The following is a 20,469-nucleotide window of genomic DNA, read 5'->3' on the forward strand; positions in this document are numbered from 1 at the left end:
CGTAGTAGTTTCCATCCAACTACAAAATTTTAATAGAAATTTCCATCCACAGACTTACTTTTTACATCAAAAAAAATTAAGGGATAAATATGGACTAAATTGTTGTAGCTATCTGCGACCCTATTAAAATTTTGATATAAATCATAGTTTTAGAAATTAAACAAATATGTAATCTTTATTTATGAACAAAACTCAATGAAATTTTCAACGCTTGTTAAATTTGTCATTTCAAATAAGAAAAAAAATTAAAAAGGTCAAAGGGCATCCCGCAATTCCCAAAAATAGGAACGAAAATCCCAAAAATATGATTTTTTACTTTTTTGCCCATAGGGTCCACATTTCTTTCAGGTCTGGGAAAATACTTTTGGAGTAAATAGAAAACATATTGTGGTTTCCAAAACTGCTTTCAGTTTTCTGATCCCAACTTTGAGATTTTAGAACATGTCGCCCAAAGTTGAAGTTTTGATAAAAAATAGGTCATATTCGGAAGGACGCAGTGGCAACATTTTCAAAAAATAGGACAAGTTTTTTACGCCAAAGCGTTCTGCGTAAAGATACCTTTTAGAAAACTATAAAATTGTTATATGTTCTTAAAGAAAATTTTATTTTATTAATAAAAGAGTTAAGACACATTTTTGGCAAAAAAAACGGCAAAAATCTAAAATTTTTTGAATTTTTAAATTAAAAAACGTATATTTTTGGATCTGTAAATGATATTGATCTGAAATTTTTTGTATATTATTGGAAATTTTATTGTCTAACTAACAAGAAAAAATTGAGTCCATTTGGTCCAAAATTACGCCCGGTATTCAAAAAAAGGCGGACCAAGGTATGGTAAATTTTGTATCACTAAATTTTTAAATGCCTATAACTCGGATACTATAAGAGATAAGTCATTAGTCCAAGCATGTTTTTTCAAGATCTCGTCGAGCGCTTTCACAAAATATAAAAATCTTTGTATTAGGGTGAAAAACAAAAAAATGGCACGAGTTTAAAAATTTTACATATCATAGGTACCCTACTTTGAGCCGCCACAGCGCCGTCCCTGGGGCATCTGCAGGGTTCATCTTCAAAACTTAAACTCGAATACTCCTTGGCTACGCTCACGCCAAATTTTATCCCGATCGGATCAGCCGTTTAGAAATGCCAGATTTATTTCCAAAAAATTTCCATTCTGCCCCACTGTGCAGTGGCAACATTTTCAAAAAGTAGGACAAGTTTTTTACGCCAAAGCGTTCTGCGTAAAGATACCTTTTAGAAAACTATAAAATTGTTATGTGTTCTTAAAGAAAATTTTATTTTATTAATAAAAGAGTTAAGACACATTTTTGGCAAAAAAAACGCCAAAAATCTAAAATTTTTTGAATTTTTAAATTAAAAAGTATATTTTTGGATCTGTAAATGATATTGATCTGAAATTTTTTGTATATTATTGGAAATTTTGTTGTCTAACTAACAAGAAAAAATCGGTCCAATTTGGTCCAAAATTACGCCCGGTATTCAAAAAAAGGCGGACCAAGGTATGGTAAATTTTGTATCACTAAATTTTTAAATGCCTATAACTCGGATATTATAAGAGATAAGAAAATATAAAAATCTTTGTATTTGGGTGAAAAACAAAAAAATGGCACGAGTTTAAAAATTTTACATGTCGTAGGTACCCTACTTTGAGCCGCCACAGCGCCGTCCCTGGGGCATCTGCAGGGTTCATCTTCAAAACTTAAACCCGAATACTCCTTGGCTACGCTAACGCCGATCGGAGCCGTTTAGAAATGCCAGATTTATTTCCAAAAAAAATTCCATTCTGCCCCACTGTGCCTTCTTATTTTGTCCTTTTGTAGAAAGTCAGACAAATAGTGATAGATTTCACTAGCAAATTTCTATTTTGCAAATTTCTAAAAAGTCAACGAAAGATTTCACAAAATATATATAAAAAGTAGAAATATCTTGCAAATTTATAAAACGTCAACTAAATAGTGAAATATTTCACAAAATCTTCTAATTTGTCATCGATTTTTTCTAGAAAGTCACCCAAATAGTGAAATATTTCACAAAATCTTGCAATTTACTGAACAGTATTAAATTCAGTTACTAATTTGGGTGACTTTATAAAAGAAATGAAATAAGTCTCTATTTAGTTGACTTCAGTAAATTGTACGATTTTATGAAATATTTCACTATTTGATTGACTTTGTAGAAAAAAAAGTTGAGAAATTAGGAAGTTTTGTGAACTATTGCACTATTCAATTGACTTTTTAGAAAAATGTCCTAAAACTCAATTGCTCAGTAAATTACAAGATTTCATTATTCAGTTGACTTTTTAGACATTTTCAAGATATTTCTACTTTTGTGAAATATATGACTATTCAGTTGACTTTTTGCAAATTTGAAAGATACTTCTACTTTTTATAGAGATTTTGAGATATCTTTGCACTTTTTTAAATTTGTAACTGAATGTAATACTGTTTCTAGACTGTTCAGTAAATTGCCAGATTTTGTGAAATATTTCACTATTTGGGTGACTTTATAAAAGAAATGAAATAAGTCTATATTTAGTTGACTTCAGTAAATTGCAAGATTTTGTGAAATATTCCACTATTTGCAGTTGACTTTTTATAAATTTGCAAGATATTTATACTTTTTATATGGATTTTGTGAAATCTTTGAATTTTTTGTTAAACTGGAAACTGATTGTAATATTGTTTCTAGAACATTTTCAAGATATTTCTACTTTTGTGAAATAAATGACTATTCAGTTGACTTTTTAGAAATTTACAAGATATTTCTACTTTATATAGAGATTTTGAGAAATTTTTGCATTTTTTTTTCAAATTTGTAACTGAATTTAAGACTGTTCAGTAAATTGCAAGATTTTGTGAAATATTTCACTATTTGGGTGACTTTATAAAAGAAATGAAATAAGTCTCTATTTAGTTGACTTCAGTAAATTGCAAGATTTTGTGAAATATTTCACTATTTGGTTGACTTTGTAGAAAAATAGTTGAGAAATTAGAAGATTTTGTGAAATATTTCACTATTCAGTTGACTTTTTAGAAAAATGTCCTAAAACTCAACTGGCCTGTAAATTACAAGATTTCATTATTCAGTTGACTTTTTACACATTTTCAAGATATTTCTATTTTTGTGAAATATATGACTATTCAGTTGACTTTTTGCAAATTTGAAAGATATTTCTACTTTATATAGATATTTTGAGAAATCTTTGCATGACTGTTTCTAGACTGTACAGTAAATTGCAAGATTCTGTGAAATATTTCACTACTTGGGTGACTTTATAAAAGAAGTGAAAAAAGTCTCTATTTAGTTGACTTCAGTAAATTGCAAGATTTTGTGAAATATTTCACTATTTGGTTGATTTCTAGAAAAAATCGTTGAGAAATTAGAAGAGTTTGTGAAATATTTCACTATGCAGGTGACTTTTTATAAATTTGCAAAATATGTCTACTTTTCATACATATTTTGTGAAATCTATGAATTTTTTGTTAAACTGGTAACTGACTGAAATATTGTTCCTAGAACATTTTCAAGATATTTCTACTTTTGTGAAATACATGACTATTCAGTTGACTTTTAGAAATTTACAATAATATTTCACTATTCAGTTGACTTTTTAGAAAAATGTTCTAAAACTCAACTGGTCAGTAAATTACATGATTTCATTATTCAGTTGACTTTTTAGACATTTTCAAGATATTTCTACTTTTGTTAAATATATGACTATTCAGTTAACTTTTTGCAAATTTGCAAGATATTTCTACCTTTTATAGAGATTTTGAGAAATTTTTGCATTTTTTTAAATTTGTAACTGAATGTAATACTGTTTCTAGGCTGTTCAGTAAATTGCAAGATTTTGTGAAATATTTCACTATTTGCGTGACTTCATAAAAGAAATGAAAAAAGTCTATATTTAGTTGACTTCAGTAAATTGCAAGATTTTGTGAAATATTTCACTATTTGGTTGACTTTCTACAAAAAATCGTTGACAAATTAGAAGATTTTGTAAAATATTCAGTATGCAGTTGTATTTTTATAAATTTGCAAGATATTTATACTTTTTATATGGATTTTGTGAAATCTTTGAATTTATTGTTAAGCTGGAAACTGATTGTAATATTGTTTCTGGAACATTTTCAAAATATTTCTACTTTTTAGAAATTTACAAGATATTTCTACTTTATATAGATATTTTGAGAAATCTTTGCATTTTTTTTTTTAAATTTGTAACTGAATTTAAGACTGTTCAGTAAATTGCAAGATTTTGTGAAAGATTTCACTACTTGAGTTACTTTATAAAATAAATGAAATAAGTCTCTATTTAGTTGGCTTCAGTAAATTGGATACTTTTATGAAATATTTCACTATTTGGTTGACCTTGTAGAAAAAATAGTTGAGAAATTAGAAGATTTAGTGAAATATTTCACTATGCAGTTGACTTTTTATAAATTTGCAAGATATTTCTACTTTTTATATAGATTTTGTGAAATCTTTGAATTTTTTGTTAAACTGGTAACTGATTTTAAGATTGTTTCTAAAACATTTTCAAGATATTTCTACTTTTGTGAAATATATGACTATTCAGTTGACTTTTTACAAATTTGCAAGATATTTCAGTAAATTGCAAGATTTTGTGAAATATTTCACTATTTGGGTGACTTTATAAAATAAATGAAATAAGTCTCTATTTAGTTGACTTCAGTAATATTTCACTATTTGGGAGACTTTATAAAAGAAATGAAATAAGTTGACTTCAGTAAATTGCAAGGCTTTGTGAAATATTTACTATTTGGTTGTCATTCTAGAAAAAATCGTTGATAAATTATAAGATTTTGTGAAATATTTCACTATTCAGTTCACGTTTTATAAATTTGCAAGATATTTCTACTTTTTATATATATTTTGTGAAATCTTTCGTTGACTTTTTAGAAATTTGCAAAATAGAAATTTGCTAGTGAAATCTATCACTATTTGGCTGACTTTCTAGAAAAACTAGGACAAAATAAGAAGAGTTTGTGAAATAGAAAAATGTCCTAAAACTCAACTGTTCAGTAAATTACAATACAAGATTTTATTATTCAGTTGACTTTCTAGACATTTTCAAGATATTTCTTCTAGTAAATTACAAGATTTCATTATTCAGTTGACTTTTTAGAAATTTGCAAGAAATTTCTACTTTTTATATAGATATTGTGAAATCTTTGAATTTTTTGTTAAACTGGTAACTGATTCTAATATTGTTTCTAGAACATTTTCAAGATATTTCTACTTTTGTGAAATATATGACTTTTAAGAAATTTACAAGATATTTCTACTTTATATAGAGATTTTAAGAAATCTTTGCATTTTTTTTAAATTTGTAACTGAACTTAAGACTGTTCAGTAAATTGCAAGATTTTGTGAAATATTTCACTATGCAGTTGACTTTTTATAAATTTGCAAGATATTTCTACTTTTGATATAGATTTTGTGAAATCTTTGAATTTTTGTTAAACTAGTTGTAATATTGATTCTAGAACATTTTCAAGATATTTCTACTTTTTAGAAATTTACAAGATATTTCTACTTCTTATAGAGATTTTGAGAAATTTTTGCATTTTTTTTTTAAATTTGTAACTTAATGTAATACTGTTTCTAGACTGTTCAGTAAATTGCAAGGCTTTGTGAAATATTTCACTATTTGGTTGACTTTCTACAAAAAATCGTTGATAAATTAGAAGATTTTGTGAAATATTTCACTATTCAGTTCACGTTTTATAAATTTGCAAGATATTTCTACTTTTTATATATATTTTGTGAAATCTTTCGTTGACTTTTTAGAAATTTGCTAGTGAAATCTATCACTATTTGTCTGACTTTCTAGAAAAACTAGGACCAAATAAGAAGATTTTGTGAAATATTTCACTATGCAGTTGACTTTTTAGAAAAATGTTCTAAAACTCAACTGTTCAGTAAATGACCATAAAAAATTTCATTATTCAGTTTACTTTCTATACATTTTCAAGATATTTTTACTAGTAAATTACAAGATTTCATTATTCTCAGTTGACTTTTTAGAAATTTGCAAGATATTTCTACTTTTTATAGAGATTTTGAGAAATCTTTGCATTTTTTTAAATATATAACTGAATGTAAGACTGTTTCTAGACTGTTCAGTAAACTGCAAGATTTTGGGAAATATTTCACTATTTGGCTGACTTTATAAAATAAATGAAAAAAGTCTATATTTAGTTGACTTCAGTAAATTGCATAATTTTATGAAATATTTCACTATATGGTTGACATTCTAGAAAAAATCGTTGACAAATTAGAAGACTTTGTGAAATATTTCACTACTCAGTTCACGTTTTATAAATTTGCAAGATATTTCTACTTTTTACTTTTAGAAATTTGCAAAATAGATATTTGCTAGTGAAATCTATCACTATTTGGCTGACTTTCTAGAAAAACTGGGACAAAATAAGAAGATTTTGTGAAATATTTCACTATTCAGTTGACTTTTTAGAAAAATGTACTAAAACTCAAATGTTCAGTAAATTACAATACAACATTTCATTATTCAGTTGACGTTTTAGACATTTTCAAGATATTTCTACTAGTAATTACAAGATTTCATTATTCAGTTGACTTTTTAGAAATTTGCAAGATATTTCTACTTTTTATATAGATTTTGTGAAATCTTTGAATTTTTTGTTAAACTGGTAACTGATTGTAATATTGTTTCTATAACTTTTTCAATATATTTCTACTTTTGTGAAATAAATGACTATTCAGTTGACTTTCTAGAAATTTACAATATATTTCTACTTTATATAGAGATTTTGAGAAATCTTTGCATTTTTTTTAAATTTGTAACTGAATGCAAGACTGTTTCTAGACTGTTCAGTAAACTGCAAGATTTTGGGAAATATTTCACTATTTGGCTGACTTTATAAAATAAATGAAAAAAGTCTATATTTAGTTGACTTCAGTAAATTGCAAGATTTTGTGAAATATTTCACTATTTGGTTGTCTTTCTAGAAAAAATCGTTGACAAATTAGAAGATTTTGTGAAATATTTCACTATGCAGTTGACTTTTTATGAATTTGCAAGATATTTCTACTTTTTATATATATTTTGTGAAATCTTTCGATGACTTTTTAGAAATTTGCAAAATAGAAATTTGCTAGTGAAATGACTTTCTAGAAAAACTTGGACAAAATAAGAAGATTTTGTGAAATATTTCACTATTCAGTTGACTTTTTAGAAAAATGTCCTAGAACTCAACTGTTCAGTAAATTACAATACAATATTACATTATTCAGTTGACTTTCTAGACATTTTCAAGATATTTCTAGTAAATTACAAGATTTCATTATTCTCAGTTGACTTTTTAGAAATTTAAAAGATATTTCTACTTTATATAGAGATTTTGAGAATTCTTTGCATTTTTTTAAATTTGTAACTGAATGCAAGACTGTTTCTAGGCTGTTCAGTAAATTGAAAGATTTTGTGAAATATTTCACTATTTGGTTGTCTTTCTAGAAAAATCGTTGACAAATTAGAAGATTTTGTGAAATATTTCACTATGCAGTTGACTTTTTATAAATTTGCAATATATTTTACTTTTTATATAGATATTGTGAAATCTTTGAATCTTTTGTTAAACTGGTAACTTATTGTAATATTGTTTCTATAACATTTTCAAGTTATTTTTACTTTTGTGAAATATATGACTATTCAGTTGACATTTTACAAATTTGCAAGATATTTCTACTTTTTATAGAAATTTTGAGAAATCTTTTCTTTTTTTTAAATTTGGAACTTAATGTAAGACTATTTCTAGACTGTTCAGTAAATTGCAAGATTTTGTGAAAAATTTCACTATTTGGGTGACTTTATAAAAGAAATGAAATAAATTGACTTCAGTAAATTGCAAGGCTTTGTGAAATATTCCACTATTTGGTTGACATTCTAGAAAAAATCCTTGACAAATTAGAAGATTTTGCGAAATATTTCACTTTCAGTTGACGTTTTATAAATTTGCAAGATATTTCTACTTTTTATATATATTTTGTGAAATCTTTCGTTGACTTTTTAGAAATTTGCTAGTGAAATCTATCACTATTTGGCTGACTTTCTAGAAAAACTAGGGCAAAATAAGAAGATTTTGTGAAATATTTAACTATTCAGTTGACTTTTTAGAAAAATGTCCTAAGACTCAACTGGTCAGTATATTACAAGATTTCATTATTCGGTTGACTTTTTAGACATCTTCAAGATATTTCTACTTTTCAGTTGACTTTTTACAAATTTGCAAGATATTTCTACTTTTTATAGAGATTTTGAGAAATCTTTGCATTTTTTAAATTTGTAACTGAATGTAAGACTAAATTTGCTAGTGAAATCTATCACTATTTGGCTGACTTTCTAGAAAAACTAGGACAAAATAAGAAGATTTTGTGAAATATTTCACTATTCAGTTGACTTTTTAGAAAAATGTACTAATACTCAAATGTTCAGTAAATTACAATACAAGATTTCATTATTCAGTTGACGTTTTAGACATTTTCAAGATATTTCTACTAGTAAATTACAAGATTTCATTATTCAGTTGACTTTTTAGAAATTTGCAAGATATTTCTACTTTTTATATAGATTTTGTGAAATCTTTGAATTTTTGTTAAACTGGTAACTGATTGTAATATTGTTTCTATAACATTTTCAATATATTTCTACTTTTTAGAAATTTACAAGATATTTCTACTTTTTATATAGATATTGTGAAATCTTTGAATTTTTTGTTAAACTTGTAACTGATTCTAATATTGTTTCTAGAACATTTTCAAGATATTTCTACTTTTGTGAAATATATGACTTTTAAGAAATTTACAAGATATTTCTACTTTATATAGATATTTTAAGAAATCTTTGCATTTTTTTTAAATTTGTAACTGAACTTAAGACTGTTCAGAATATTGCAAGATTTTGTGAAATATTTCACTATGCAGTTGACTTTTTATAAATTTGCAAGATATTTCTACTTTTGATATAGATTTTGTGAAATCTTTGAATTTTTGTTAAACAGGTTGTAATATTGATTCTAGAACATTTTCAAGATATTTCTACTTTTTAGAAATTTACAAGATATTTCTACTTCTTATAGAGATTTTGAGAAATCTTTGCATTTTTTTTTTAAATTTGTAACTTAATGTAATACTGTTTCTAGACTGTTCAGTAAATTGCAAGGCTTTGTGAAATATTTCACTATTTGGTTGACTTTCTACAAAAAATCGTTGATAAATTAGAAGATTTTGTGAAATATTTCACTATTCAGTTCACGTTTTATAAATTTGCAAGATATTTCTACTTTTTATATATATTTTGTGAAATCTTTCGTTGACTTTTTAGAAATTTGCTAGTGAAATCTATCACTATTTGTCTGACTTTCTAGAAAAACTAGGACAAAATAAGAAGATTTTGTGAAATATTTCACTATGCAGTTGACTTTTTAGAAAAAAGTTCTAAAACTCAACTGTTCAGTAAATGACCATAAAAAATTTCATTATTCAGTTTACTTTCTATACATTTTCAAGATATTTTTACTAGTAAATTACAAGATTTCATTATTCTCAGTTGACTTTTTTGAAATTTGCAAGATATTTCTACTTTTTATAGAAATTTTGAGAAATCTTTGCATTTTTTTAAATATATAACTGAATTTAAGACTGTTCAGTAAATTGCAAGATTTTGTGAAATATTTCACTATTTGGGTGACTTTATAAAAGAAATGAAATAATTCTCTATTTAGTTGACTTCAGTAAATTGCATAATTTTATGAAATATTTCACTATTTGGTTGACTTTCTAGAAAAAAACGTTGACAAATTAGAAGATTTTGTGAAATATTTCACTATGCAGTTGACGTTTTAAAAATTTGCAAGATATTTCTACTTCTTATATATATTTTGTGAAATCTTTGTTGACTTTTTAGAAATTTACAAAATAGAAATTTGCTAGTGAAATCTATCACTATTTTGCTGACTTCTAGAAAAACTAGGACAAAATAAGAAGATTTTGTGAAATAGAAAAATGTCCTAAAACCCAACTGTTCAGTAAATTACAATACAAGATTTCATTATTCAGTTGACTTTCTAGACATTTTCAAGATATTTCTACTAGTAAATTACAAGATTTCAGTATTCAGTTGACTTTTTAGAAATTTGCAAGATATTTCTACTTTTTATATATTCAGTTGACTTTTTAGAAAAATGTCCTAAAACTCAACTGTTCAGTAAATTACAATACAAGATTTCATTATTCAGTTGACTTTTTAGAAATTTGCAAGATATTTCTACTTTTTATATAGATATTGTGAAATCTTTGAATTTTTTGTTAAACTGGTAACTGATTCTAATATTGTTTCTAAAACATTTTCAAGATATTTCTACTTTTGTGAAATATATGACTTTTTAGAAATTTACAGGATATTTCTACTTTATATAGAGATTTTAAGAAATCTTTGCATTTTTTTAAATTTGTAACTGAATTTAAGACTGTTCAGAATATTGCAAGATTTTGTGAAATATTTCACTATGCAGTTGAATTTTTATAAATTTGCAAGATATTTCTACTTTTGATATAGATTTTGTGAAATCTTTGAATTTTTGTTAAACTGGTTGTAATATTGATTCTAGAACATTTTCAAGATAATTCTACTTTTTAGAAATTTACAAGATATTTCTTCTTCTTATAGAGATTTTGAGAAATCTTTGCATTTTTTTTTTTTTTTTAATTTGTTAATGTAGTACTGTTTCTAGACTGTTCAGTAAATTGCAAGGCCTTGTGAAATATTTCACTATTTGGTTGACATGCTGGAAAAAATCGTTGATAAATTAGAAGATTTTGTGAAATATTTCACTATTCAGTTCACTTTTTATAAATTTGCAAGATATTTCTACTTTTTATATATATTTTGTGAAATCTTTCGTTGACTTTTTAGAAATTTGCTAGTGAAATCTATCACTATTTGGCTGACTTTCTAGAAAAACTAGGAGAAAATAAGAAGATTTTGTGAAATATTTCACTATTCAGTTGAATTTTTAGAAAAATGTCCTAAAACTCAACTGTTCACTAAATTACCATAAAAAATTTCATTATTCAGTTTACTTTCTAGACATTTTCAAGATATTTCTACTAGTAAATTACAAGAATTCATTATTCCCAGTTGACTTTTTAGAAATTTGCAAGATATTTCTACTTTTTATAGAGATTTTGAGAAATCTTTGCATTTTTTTAAATATGTGACTGAATGTAAGACTGTTTTTAGACTGATCAGTAAATTGCAAGATTGTGTGAAATATTTCTCTATATGGTTGACATTCTATAAAAAATCGTTGACAAATAAGAAGATTTTGTGAAATATTTCACTACTCAGTTCATGTTTTATAAATTTGCAAGATATTTCTACTTTTTGTATATATTTTGTGAAATCTTTCGTTGACTTTTTAGAAATTTGCAAAATAGAATTTTGATAGTGAAATCTGTCACTAGTTGGCTGACTTTCTAGAAAAACTAGGACAAAATAAGACGATTTTGTGAAATATTTCACTATTCAGTTGACTTTTTAGAAAAATGTACTAAAACTCAAATGTTCAGTAAATTACAATACAAGATTTTATTATTCAGTTGACTTTCTAGACATGTTCAAGATATTTCTACTAGTAAATTACAAGCTTTCATTATTCAGTTGACTTTTTAGAATTTTGCAAGATATTTCTACTTTTTATATAGATATTGTGAAATCTTTGAATTTTTTGTTAAACTGGTAACTGATTCTAATATTGTTTCTAGAACATTTTCAAGATATTTCTACTTTTGTGAAATATATGACTTTTTAGAAATTTACAGGATATTTCTACTTTATATAGAGATTTTAAGAAATCTTTGCATTTTTTTAAATTTGTAACTGAATTTAAGACTGTTCAGTAAATTTTAAGATTTTGTGAAATATTTCACTATTTGGGTAACCTTATAAAATAAATGAAATAAGTCTCTATTTAGTTGACTTCAGTAAATTGCACGATTTTATGAAATATTTCACTATTTGGTTAACTTTGTAGAAAAATCGTTGATAAATTAGAAGATTTTGTGAAATATTTCACTATTCAGTTCACGTTTTATAAATTTGCAAGATATTTCTACTTTTTACTTTTAGAAATTTGCAAAATAGAAATTTGCTAGTGAAATCTATCACTATTTGGCTGACTTTCTAGAAAAACTAGGACAAAATAAGAAGATTTTGTGAAATATTTCACTATTCAGTTGACTTTTTAGAAAAATGTACTAAAACTCAAATGTTCAGTAAATTACAATACAAGATTTCATTATTCAGTTGACTTTTTAGACATTTTCAAGATATTTCTACTAGTAAATTACAAGATTTCATTATTCAGTTGACTTTTTAGAATTTTTCAAGATATTTCTACTTTTTATATAGATTTTGTGTAATCTTTGAATTTTTTGTTAAACTGGTAGCTGATTGTAATATTGTTTCTATAACATGTTCAAGATATTTCTACTTTTGTGAAATAAATGACTATTCCGTTGACTTTTTAGAAATTTACAATATATTTCTACTTTATATAGAGATTTTGAGAAATCTTTTTTTAAATTTGCAACTGAATGCAAGACTGTTTCTAGACTGTTCAGTAAATTGCAAGATTTTGGGAAATATTTCACTATTTGGCTGACTTTATAAAATAAATGAAAAAAGTCTATATTTAGTTGACTTCAGTAAATTGCAAGATTTGGTTGCCTTTCTAGAAAAAATCGTTGACAAATTAGAAGATTTTATGAAATATTTCACTATGCAGTTGACTTTTTATAAATTTGCAAGATATTTCTACTTTTTATATATATTTTGTGAAATCTTTCGTTGACTTTTTAGAAATTTGCAAAATAGAAATTTGCTAGTGAAATCACTATTTGGCTGACTTTCTAGAAAAACTAGGGCAAAATAAGAAGATTTTGTGAAATATTTCACTATTCAGTTGACTTTTTAGAAAAATGTCCTAAAACTCAACTGTTCAGTAAATTACAATACAAGATTTCATTATTCAGTTGACTTTCTAGACATTTTCAAGATATTTCTACTAGTAACTTACAAGATTTCATTATTCAGTTGACTTTTTATAAATTTGCAAGATATTTCTACTTTTGATATAGATTTTGTGAAATCTTTGAATTTTTGTTAAACTGGTTGTAATATTGATTCTAGAACATTTTCAAGATATTTCTACTTTTTATAGAGATTTTGAGAAATCTTTGCATTTTTTTTTAATTTGTAAAATTAAATTGCAAGGCTTTGTGAAATATTTCACTATTTGGTTCACATACTAGACAAAATCGTTGATAATTTAGAAGATTTTGTGAAATATTTCACTATTCAGTTCACGTTTTATAAATTTGCAAGATATTTCTACTTTTTATACATATTTTGTGAAATCTTTCGTTGACTTTTTAGAAATTTGCGAAATAGAAATTTGCTAGTGAAATCTATCACTATTTGGCTGACTTTCAAGAAAAACTATGACAAAATAAGAAGATTTTGTGAAATATTTCACTATTTGGTTGACATTCTAGAAAAAAATCGTCGATGCAGTTGACTTTTTATAAATTTGCAAGATATTTCTACTTTTTATATGGATTTTGTGAAATCTTTGAATTTTTTGCTAAACTGGAAACTGATTGTAAGATTGTTTCTAGAACATTTTCAAGATATTTCTACTTTTGTGAAATATATGACTATTCAGTTGACTTTTTAGAAATTTGCAAAATATTTCTACTTTGTATAGAGATATTGAGAAATCTTTGCATTTTTTTAAACTTGTAACTGAATGCAAGACTGTTTCTAGACTCCTCAGTAAATTTCAAGATTTTGTGAAATATTTCACTATTTGGCTGTCTTTCTAGAAAAAATCGTTGACAAATTAGAAGATTTTGTGAAATATTTCACTATGCAGTTGACTTTTTATAAATTTGCAAGATATTTCTACTTTTTATATAGATATTGTGAAATCTTTGAATTTTTTGTTAAACTAATATTGTTTCTAGAACATTTTCAAGATATTTCTACTTTTGTGAAATATATGACTTTTTAGAAATTTACAAGATATTTCTACTTTATATAGAGATTTTAAGAAATCTTTGCATTTTTTTAAATTTGTAACAGAATTTCAGACTGTTCAGTAAATTGCAAGATTTTGTGAAATATTTCACTATTTGGGTGACTTTAAAAAGAAATAAAATAAGTCTCTAGTTAGTTGACTTCAGTAATTTGGTTGACTTTGTAGACAAAATAGTTGAGAAGTTAGAAGATTTTGTGAAATATTTCACTATTTGGTTGACTTTTTAGAAAAATGTCCTAAAACTCAACTGGTCAGTAAATTACAAGATTTCATTATTCAGCTGACTTTTTACACATTTTCAAGTTATTTCTACTTTTGTGAAATATATGACTATTCAGTTGACATTTTACAAATTTGCAAGATAGTTCTACTTTTTATAGAGATTTTGAGAAATCTTTGCATTTTTTTAAATTTGTAACTGAATGTAAGACTGTTTCTAGCCTGTTCAGTAAATTGCAAGATTTTGTGAAATATTTCACTATTTGGGTGACTTTATAAAAGAAATGAAATAAATTGACTTCAGTAAATTGCAAGATTTTGTGAAATATTTCACTATTTGGTTGACATTCTAGAAAAAAATCGTTGACTAGTTAGAAGATTTTGTGAAATATTTCACTATGCAGTTGACTTTTTATAAATTTGCAAGATATTTCTACTTTTTATATGGATTTTGTGAAATTTTTGAATTTTTTGTTAAACTGGAAACTGATTGTAAGATTGTTTCTAGAACATTTTCAAATATTTCTACTTTTGTGAAATATATGACTATTCAGTTGACTTTTTACAAACTTGCAAGATATTTCTACTTTTTATAGAGATTTTGAGATATCTTTGCATTTTTTAAATTTGTATCTGAATGTAATACTGTTTCTAGACTGTTCAGTAAATTGAAAGATTTTGTGAAATAAGTCTCTATTTAGTTGACTTCAGTAAATTGCATAATTTTATGAAATATTTCACTATTTGGTTGACTTTCTAGAAAAAATCGTTGACAAATTAGAAGATTTTGTGAAATATTTCACTATTCAGTTGACGTTTTATAAACTTGCAAGATATTTCTACTTTTTATATTATTTTGTGAAATCTTTCGTTAACCTTTTAGAAATTTGCAAAATAGAAAATTGCTAGTGAAATCAATCACTATTTGGCTGACTTTCTAGAAAAGCTAGGACAAAATAAGAAGATTTTGTGAAATATTTCACTATTCAGTTAACTTTTTAGAAAAATGTCCTAAAACTCAACTGTTCAGTATATTACAAGATTTCATTATTCAGTTGACTTTTTACAAATTTCAAGTTATTTCTACTTTTGTGAAATATACGACTATTCAGTTGACATTTTATAAATTTAAGACTGTTCAGTAAATTGCAAGATTTTGTGAAATATTTCACTATGCAGTTGACTTTTTATAAATTTGCAAGATATTTCTACTTTTGATATAGATTTTGTGAAATCTTTGAATATTTGTTAAACTGGTTGTAATATTGATTCTAGAACATTTTCAAGATATTTCTACTTTTTAGAAATTTACAAGATATTTCTACTTTTTATAGAGATTTTGAGAAATCTTTGCATTTTTTTTAAATTTGTAACTTAATGTAATACTGTTTCTAGACTGTTCAGTAAATTGCAAGGCTTTGTGAAATATTTCACTATTTGGGTGACTTTATAAAAGAAATGAAAAGAGTCTATATTTAGTTGACTTCAATAAATTGCAAGATTTTGTGAAATATTTTACTATTTGTTTGCCTTTCTAGAAAAAAACAATGTCAAATTAGAAGATTTTGTGAAATATTTACTATGAAGTTGACTTTTTATAAATTTGCAAGATATTTCTACTTTTTATATAGATTTTGTGAAATCTTTGAATGTTTTGTTAAACTGGTAACTGATTGTAATATTGTTTCTAGAACATTTTCAAGATATATCTACTTTTGTGAAATATATGACTATTCAGTTGACTTTTTAGAAATTTGCAAGATATTTCTACTTTTTATAGAGATTTTGAGAAATCTTTGCATTTTTTTTTTTTAAATTTGGAACTTAAAGTAAGACTGTTTCTAGACTGTTCAGTAAATTGCAAGATTTTGTAAAATATTTCGCTATTTCGATGACTTTAAAAAAGAAATAAAATAAGTTGACTTCAGTAAATTGCAAGGCTTTGTGAAATATTTCACTATTTGGTTTACTTTATAAAAGAAATGAAATAAGTTGACTTCAGTAAATTGCAAGATTTTGTGAAATATTTCACTATTTGGGTGACCTTATAAAAGAAATGAAATAAGTCTCTATTTAGTTGACTTCAGTAAATTGCACGATTTTATGAAATATTTCACTATTTGTTTGACTTTGTAGAAAAAATAGTTGAGAAATTAGAAGATTTTGTGAAATATTTCACTATTCAGTTGACTTTTTAGAAAAATGTTCTAAAAATCAACTGGTCAGTAAATTACAAGATTTCATTATTCAGTTGACTTTTTAGACATTTTCAAGATATTTCTACTTTTGTGAAATATATGACTATTCAGTTGACTTTTTACAAACTTGCAAGATATTTCTACTTTTTATAGAGATTTTGAGAAATCTCTGCATTTTTTTAAATTTGTAACTGAATGTAAGACTGTTCCTAGACTGTTCAGTAAATTGCAAGATTTTGTGAAATATTTCACTATTTGGGTGACTTTATAAAATAAATGAAATAAGTCTCTATTTAGTTGACTTCAGTAAATTGCATAATTTTATGAAATATTTCACTATTTGGTTGACTTTCTAGAAAAAATCGTTGACAAATTAAAAGATTTTGTGAAATATTTCACTATGCAGTTGACGTTTTATAAATTTGCAAGATATTTCTACTTTTTATATATATTTTGTGAAATCTTTCGTTGACTTTTTAGAAATTTGCAAAATGGAATTTTGCTAGTGAAATCTATCACTATTTGGCTGACTTTCTAGAAAAACTAGGACAAAATAAGACGATTTTGTGAAATATTTCACTATGCAGTTGACTTTTTATAAATTTGCAAGATATTTCTACTTTTTATATAGATTTTGTGAAATCTTTGATTTTTTTTAAACTGGCAACTGATTGTAAGATTGTTTTTAGAACATTTTCAAGATATTTCTACTTTTGTGAAATGTATGACTAATCAGTTGACTTTTTACAAATTTGCAAGATATTTCTACTTTTTATAGAGATTTTGAGAAATCTTTGCATTTTTTGAAATTTGTAACTGAATGCAAGACTGTTTCTAGACTGTTCAGTAAATTGCAAGATTTTGTGAAATATTTCACTATTTGGGTGACTTTATAAAATAAATGAAAAAATTCTATATTTAGTTGACTTCAGTAAATTGCAAGATTTTGTGAAGTATTTCACTACGCAGTTGACTTTTATAAATTTGCAATAGATTTTGTGAAATCTTTGCATTTTTTGTTAAACTGGTTGTATTGATTGTAATATTGTTTCTAGAACATTTTCAAGATATTTCCACTTTTTAGAAATTTACAAGATATTTCTACTTTATATAGAGAGTTTGAGAAATCTTTTCATTTTTTTTTAAATTTGTAACTGAATTTAAGACTGTTCAGTAAATTGCAAGATTTTGTGAAATATTTCACTATTAGGGTGACTTTATAAAAGAAATGAAATATTAAATTTGCAAAATATAAATTTGCTAGTGAAATCTATCACTATTTGGCTGACTTTCTAGAAAAACTAGGGCAAAATAAGGAGATTTTGTGAAATATTTAACTATTCAGTTGACTTTTTAGAACAATGTCCTAAGACTCAACTGGTCAGTATATTACAAGATTTCATTATTCAGTTGACTTTTTAACATCTTCAAGATATTTCAAGATTTCACTATTTTGTGAAATTTGCTAGTGAAATCTATCACTATTTGGCTGACTTTCTAGAAAAACTAGGACAAAATAAGAAGATTTTGTGAAGTATTTCACTATTCAGTTGCCTTTTTAGAAAAATGTACTAAAACTCAAATGTTCAGTAAATTACAATACAAGATTTCATTATTCAGTTGACTTTCTAGACATTTTCAAGATATTTCTACTAGTAAATTATAAGTTTCATTATTCAGTTAACTTTTTATTATTCAGTTGACTTTTTAGAAATTTGCAAGATATTTCTACTTTTTATATATTCAGTTGACTTTTTAGAAAAATGTCCTAAAACTCAACTGTTCAGTAAATTACAATACAAAATTTCATTATTCAGTTTACTTTCTATACATTTTCAAGATATTTTTACTAGTAAATTACAAGATTTCATTATTCTCAGTTGACTTTTTAGAAATTTGCAAGATATTTCTACTTTTTATAGAGATTTTGAGAAATCTTTGCATTTTTTTAAATATATAACTGAATGTAAGACTGTTTCTAGACTAATCAGTAAATTGCAAGATTGTGTGAAATATTTCATTATATGGTTGACATTCTAGAAAAAATCGTAGAAGATTTTGTGAAATATTTCACTACTCAGTTCACGTTTTATAAATTTGCAAGATATTTCTACTTTTTACTTTTAGAAATTTGCAAAATAGATATTTGCTAGTGAAATCTATCACTATTTGGCTGACTTTCTAGAAAAACTAGGACAAAATAAGAAGATTTTGTGAAATATTTCACTATTCAGTTGACTTTTTAGAAAAATGTACTAAAACTCAAATGTTCAGTAAATTACAATACAAGATTTCATTATTCAGTTGACGTTTTAGACATTTTCAAGATATTTCTACTGGTAAATTACAAGATTTCATTATTCAGTTGACTTTTTAGAAATTTGCAAGATATTTCTACTTTTTATATAGATTTTGTGAAATCTTTGAATTTTTTGTTAAACTGGTAACTGATTGTAATATTGTTTCTATAACATTTTCAATATATTTCTACTTTTGTGAAATAAATGACTATTCAGTTGACTTTCTAGAAATTTACAATATATTTCTACTTTATATAGAGATTTTGAGAAATCTTTGCATTTTTTTAAATTTGTAACTGAATGCAAGACTGTTTCTAGACTGTTCTGTAAACTGCAAGATTTTGGGAAATATTTCACTATTTGGCTGACTTTATAAAATAAATGAAAAAAGTCTATATTTAGTTGACTTCAGTAAATTGCAAGATTTTGTGAAATATTTCACTATTTGGTTGTCTTTCTAGAAAAAATCGTTGACAAATTAGAAGATTTTGTGAAATATTTCACTATGCAGTTGACTTTTTATGAATTTGCAAGATATTTCTACTTTTTATATATATTTTGTGAAATCTTTCGTTGACTTTTTAGAAATTTGCTAAATAGAAATTTGCTAGTGAAATCTATCACTATTTGGCTGACTTTCTAGAAAAACTTGGACAAAATAAGAAGATTTTGTGAAATATTTCACTATTCAGTTGACTTTTTAGAAAAATGTCCTAGAACTCAACTGTTCAGTATATTACAATACAAGATTTCATTATTCAGTTGACTTCCTAGACATTTTCAAGATATTTCTACTAGTAAATTACAAGATTTCATTATTCTCAGTTGACTTTTTAGAAATTTAAAAGATATTTCTACTTTATATAGAGATTTTGAGAATTCTTTGCATTTTTTTAAATTTGTAACTGAATGCAAGACTGTTTCTAGGCTGTTCAGTAAATTGCAAGATTTTGTGAAATATTTCACTATTTGGTTGTCTTTCTAGAAAAATCGTTGACAAATTAGAAGATTTTGTGAAATATTTCACTATGCAGTTGACTTTTTATAAATTTGCAAGATATTTTTGCTTTTTATATAGATTTTGTGAAATCTTTGAATTTTTTGTTAAACTGTCCTAAGACTCAACTGGTCAGTATATTACAAGATTTCATTATTCAGTTGACTTTTTAACATCTTCAAGATATTTCAAGATTTCACTATTTTGTGAAATTTGCTAGTGAAATCTATCACTATTTGGCTGACTTTCTAGAAAAACTAGGACAAAATAAGAAGATTTTGTGAAGTATTTCACTATTCAGTTGCCTTTTTAGAAAAATGTACTAAAACTCAAATGTTCAGTAAATTACAATACAAGATTTCATTATTCAGTTGACTTTCTAGACATTTTCAAGATATTTCTACTAGTAAATTATAAGTTTCATTATTCAGTTAACTTTTTATTATTCAGTTGACTCTTTAGAAATTTGCAAGATATTTCTACTTTTTATATATTCAGTTGACTTTTTAGAAAAATGTCCTAAAACTCAACTGTTCAGTAAATTACAATACAAAATTTCATTATTCAGTTTA

Source organism: Lucilia sericata, unplaced genomic scaffold (genome assembly GCF_015586225.1).
Source record: "Lucilia sericata isolate MDLA Ls3-8-SP2 unplaced genomic scaffold, ASM1558622v1 Contig000301F_arrow, whole genome shotgun sequence".
Lineage (NCBI taxonomy): Eukaryota > Metazoa > Arthropoda > Insecta > Diptera > Calliphoridae > Lucilia > Lucilia sericata.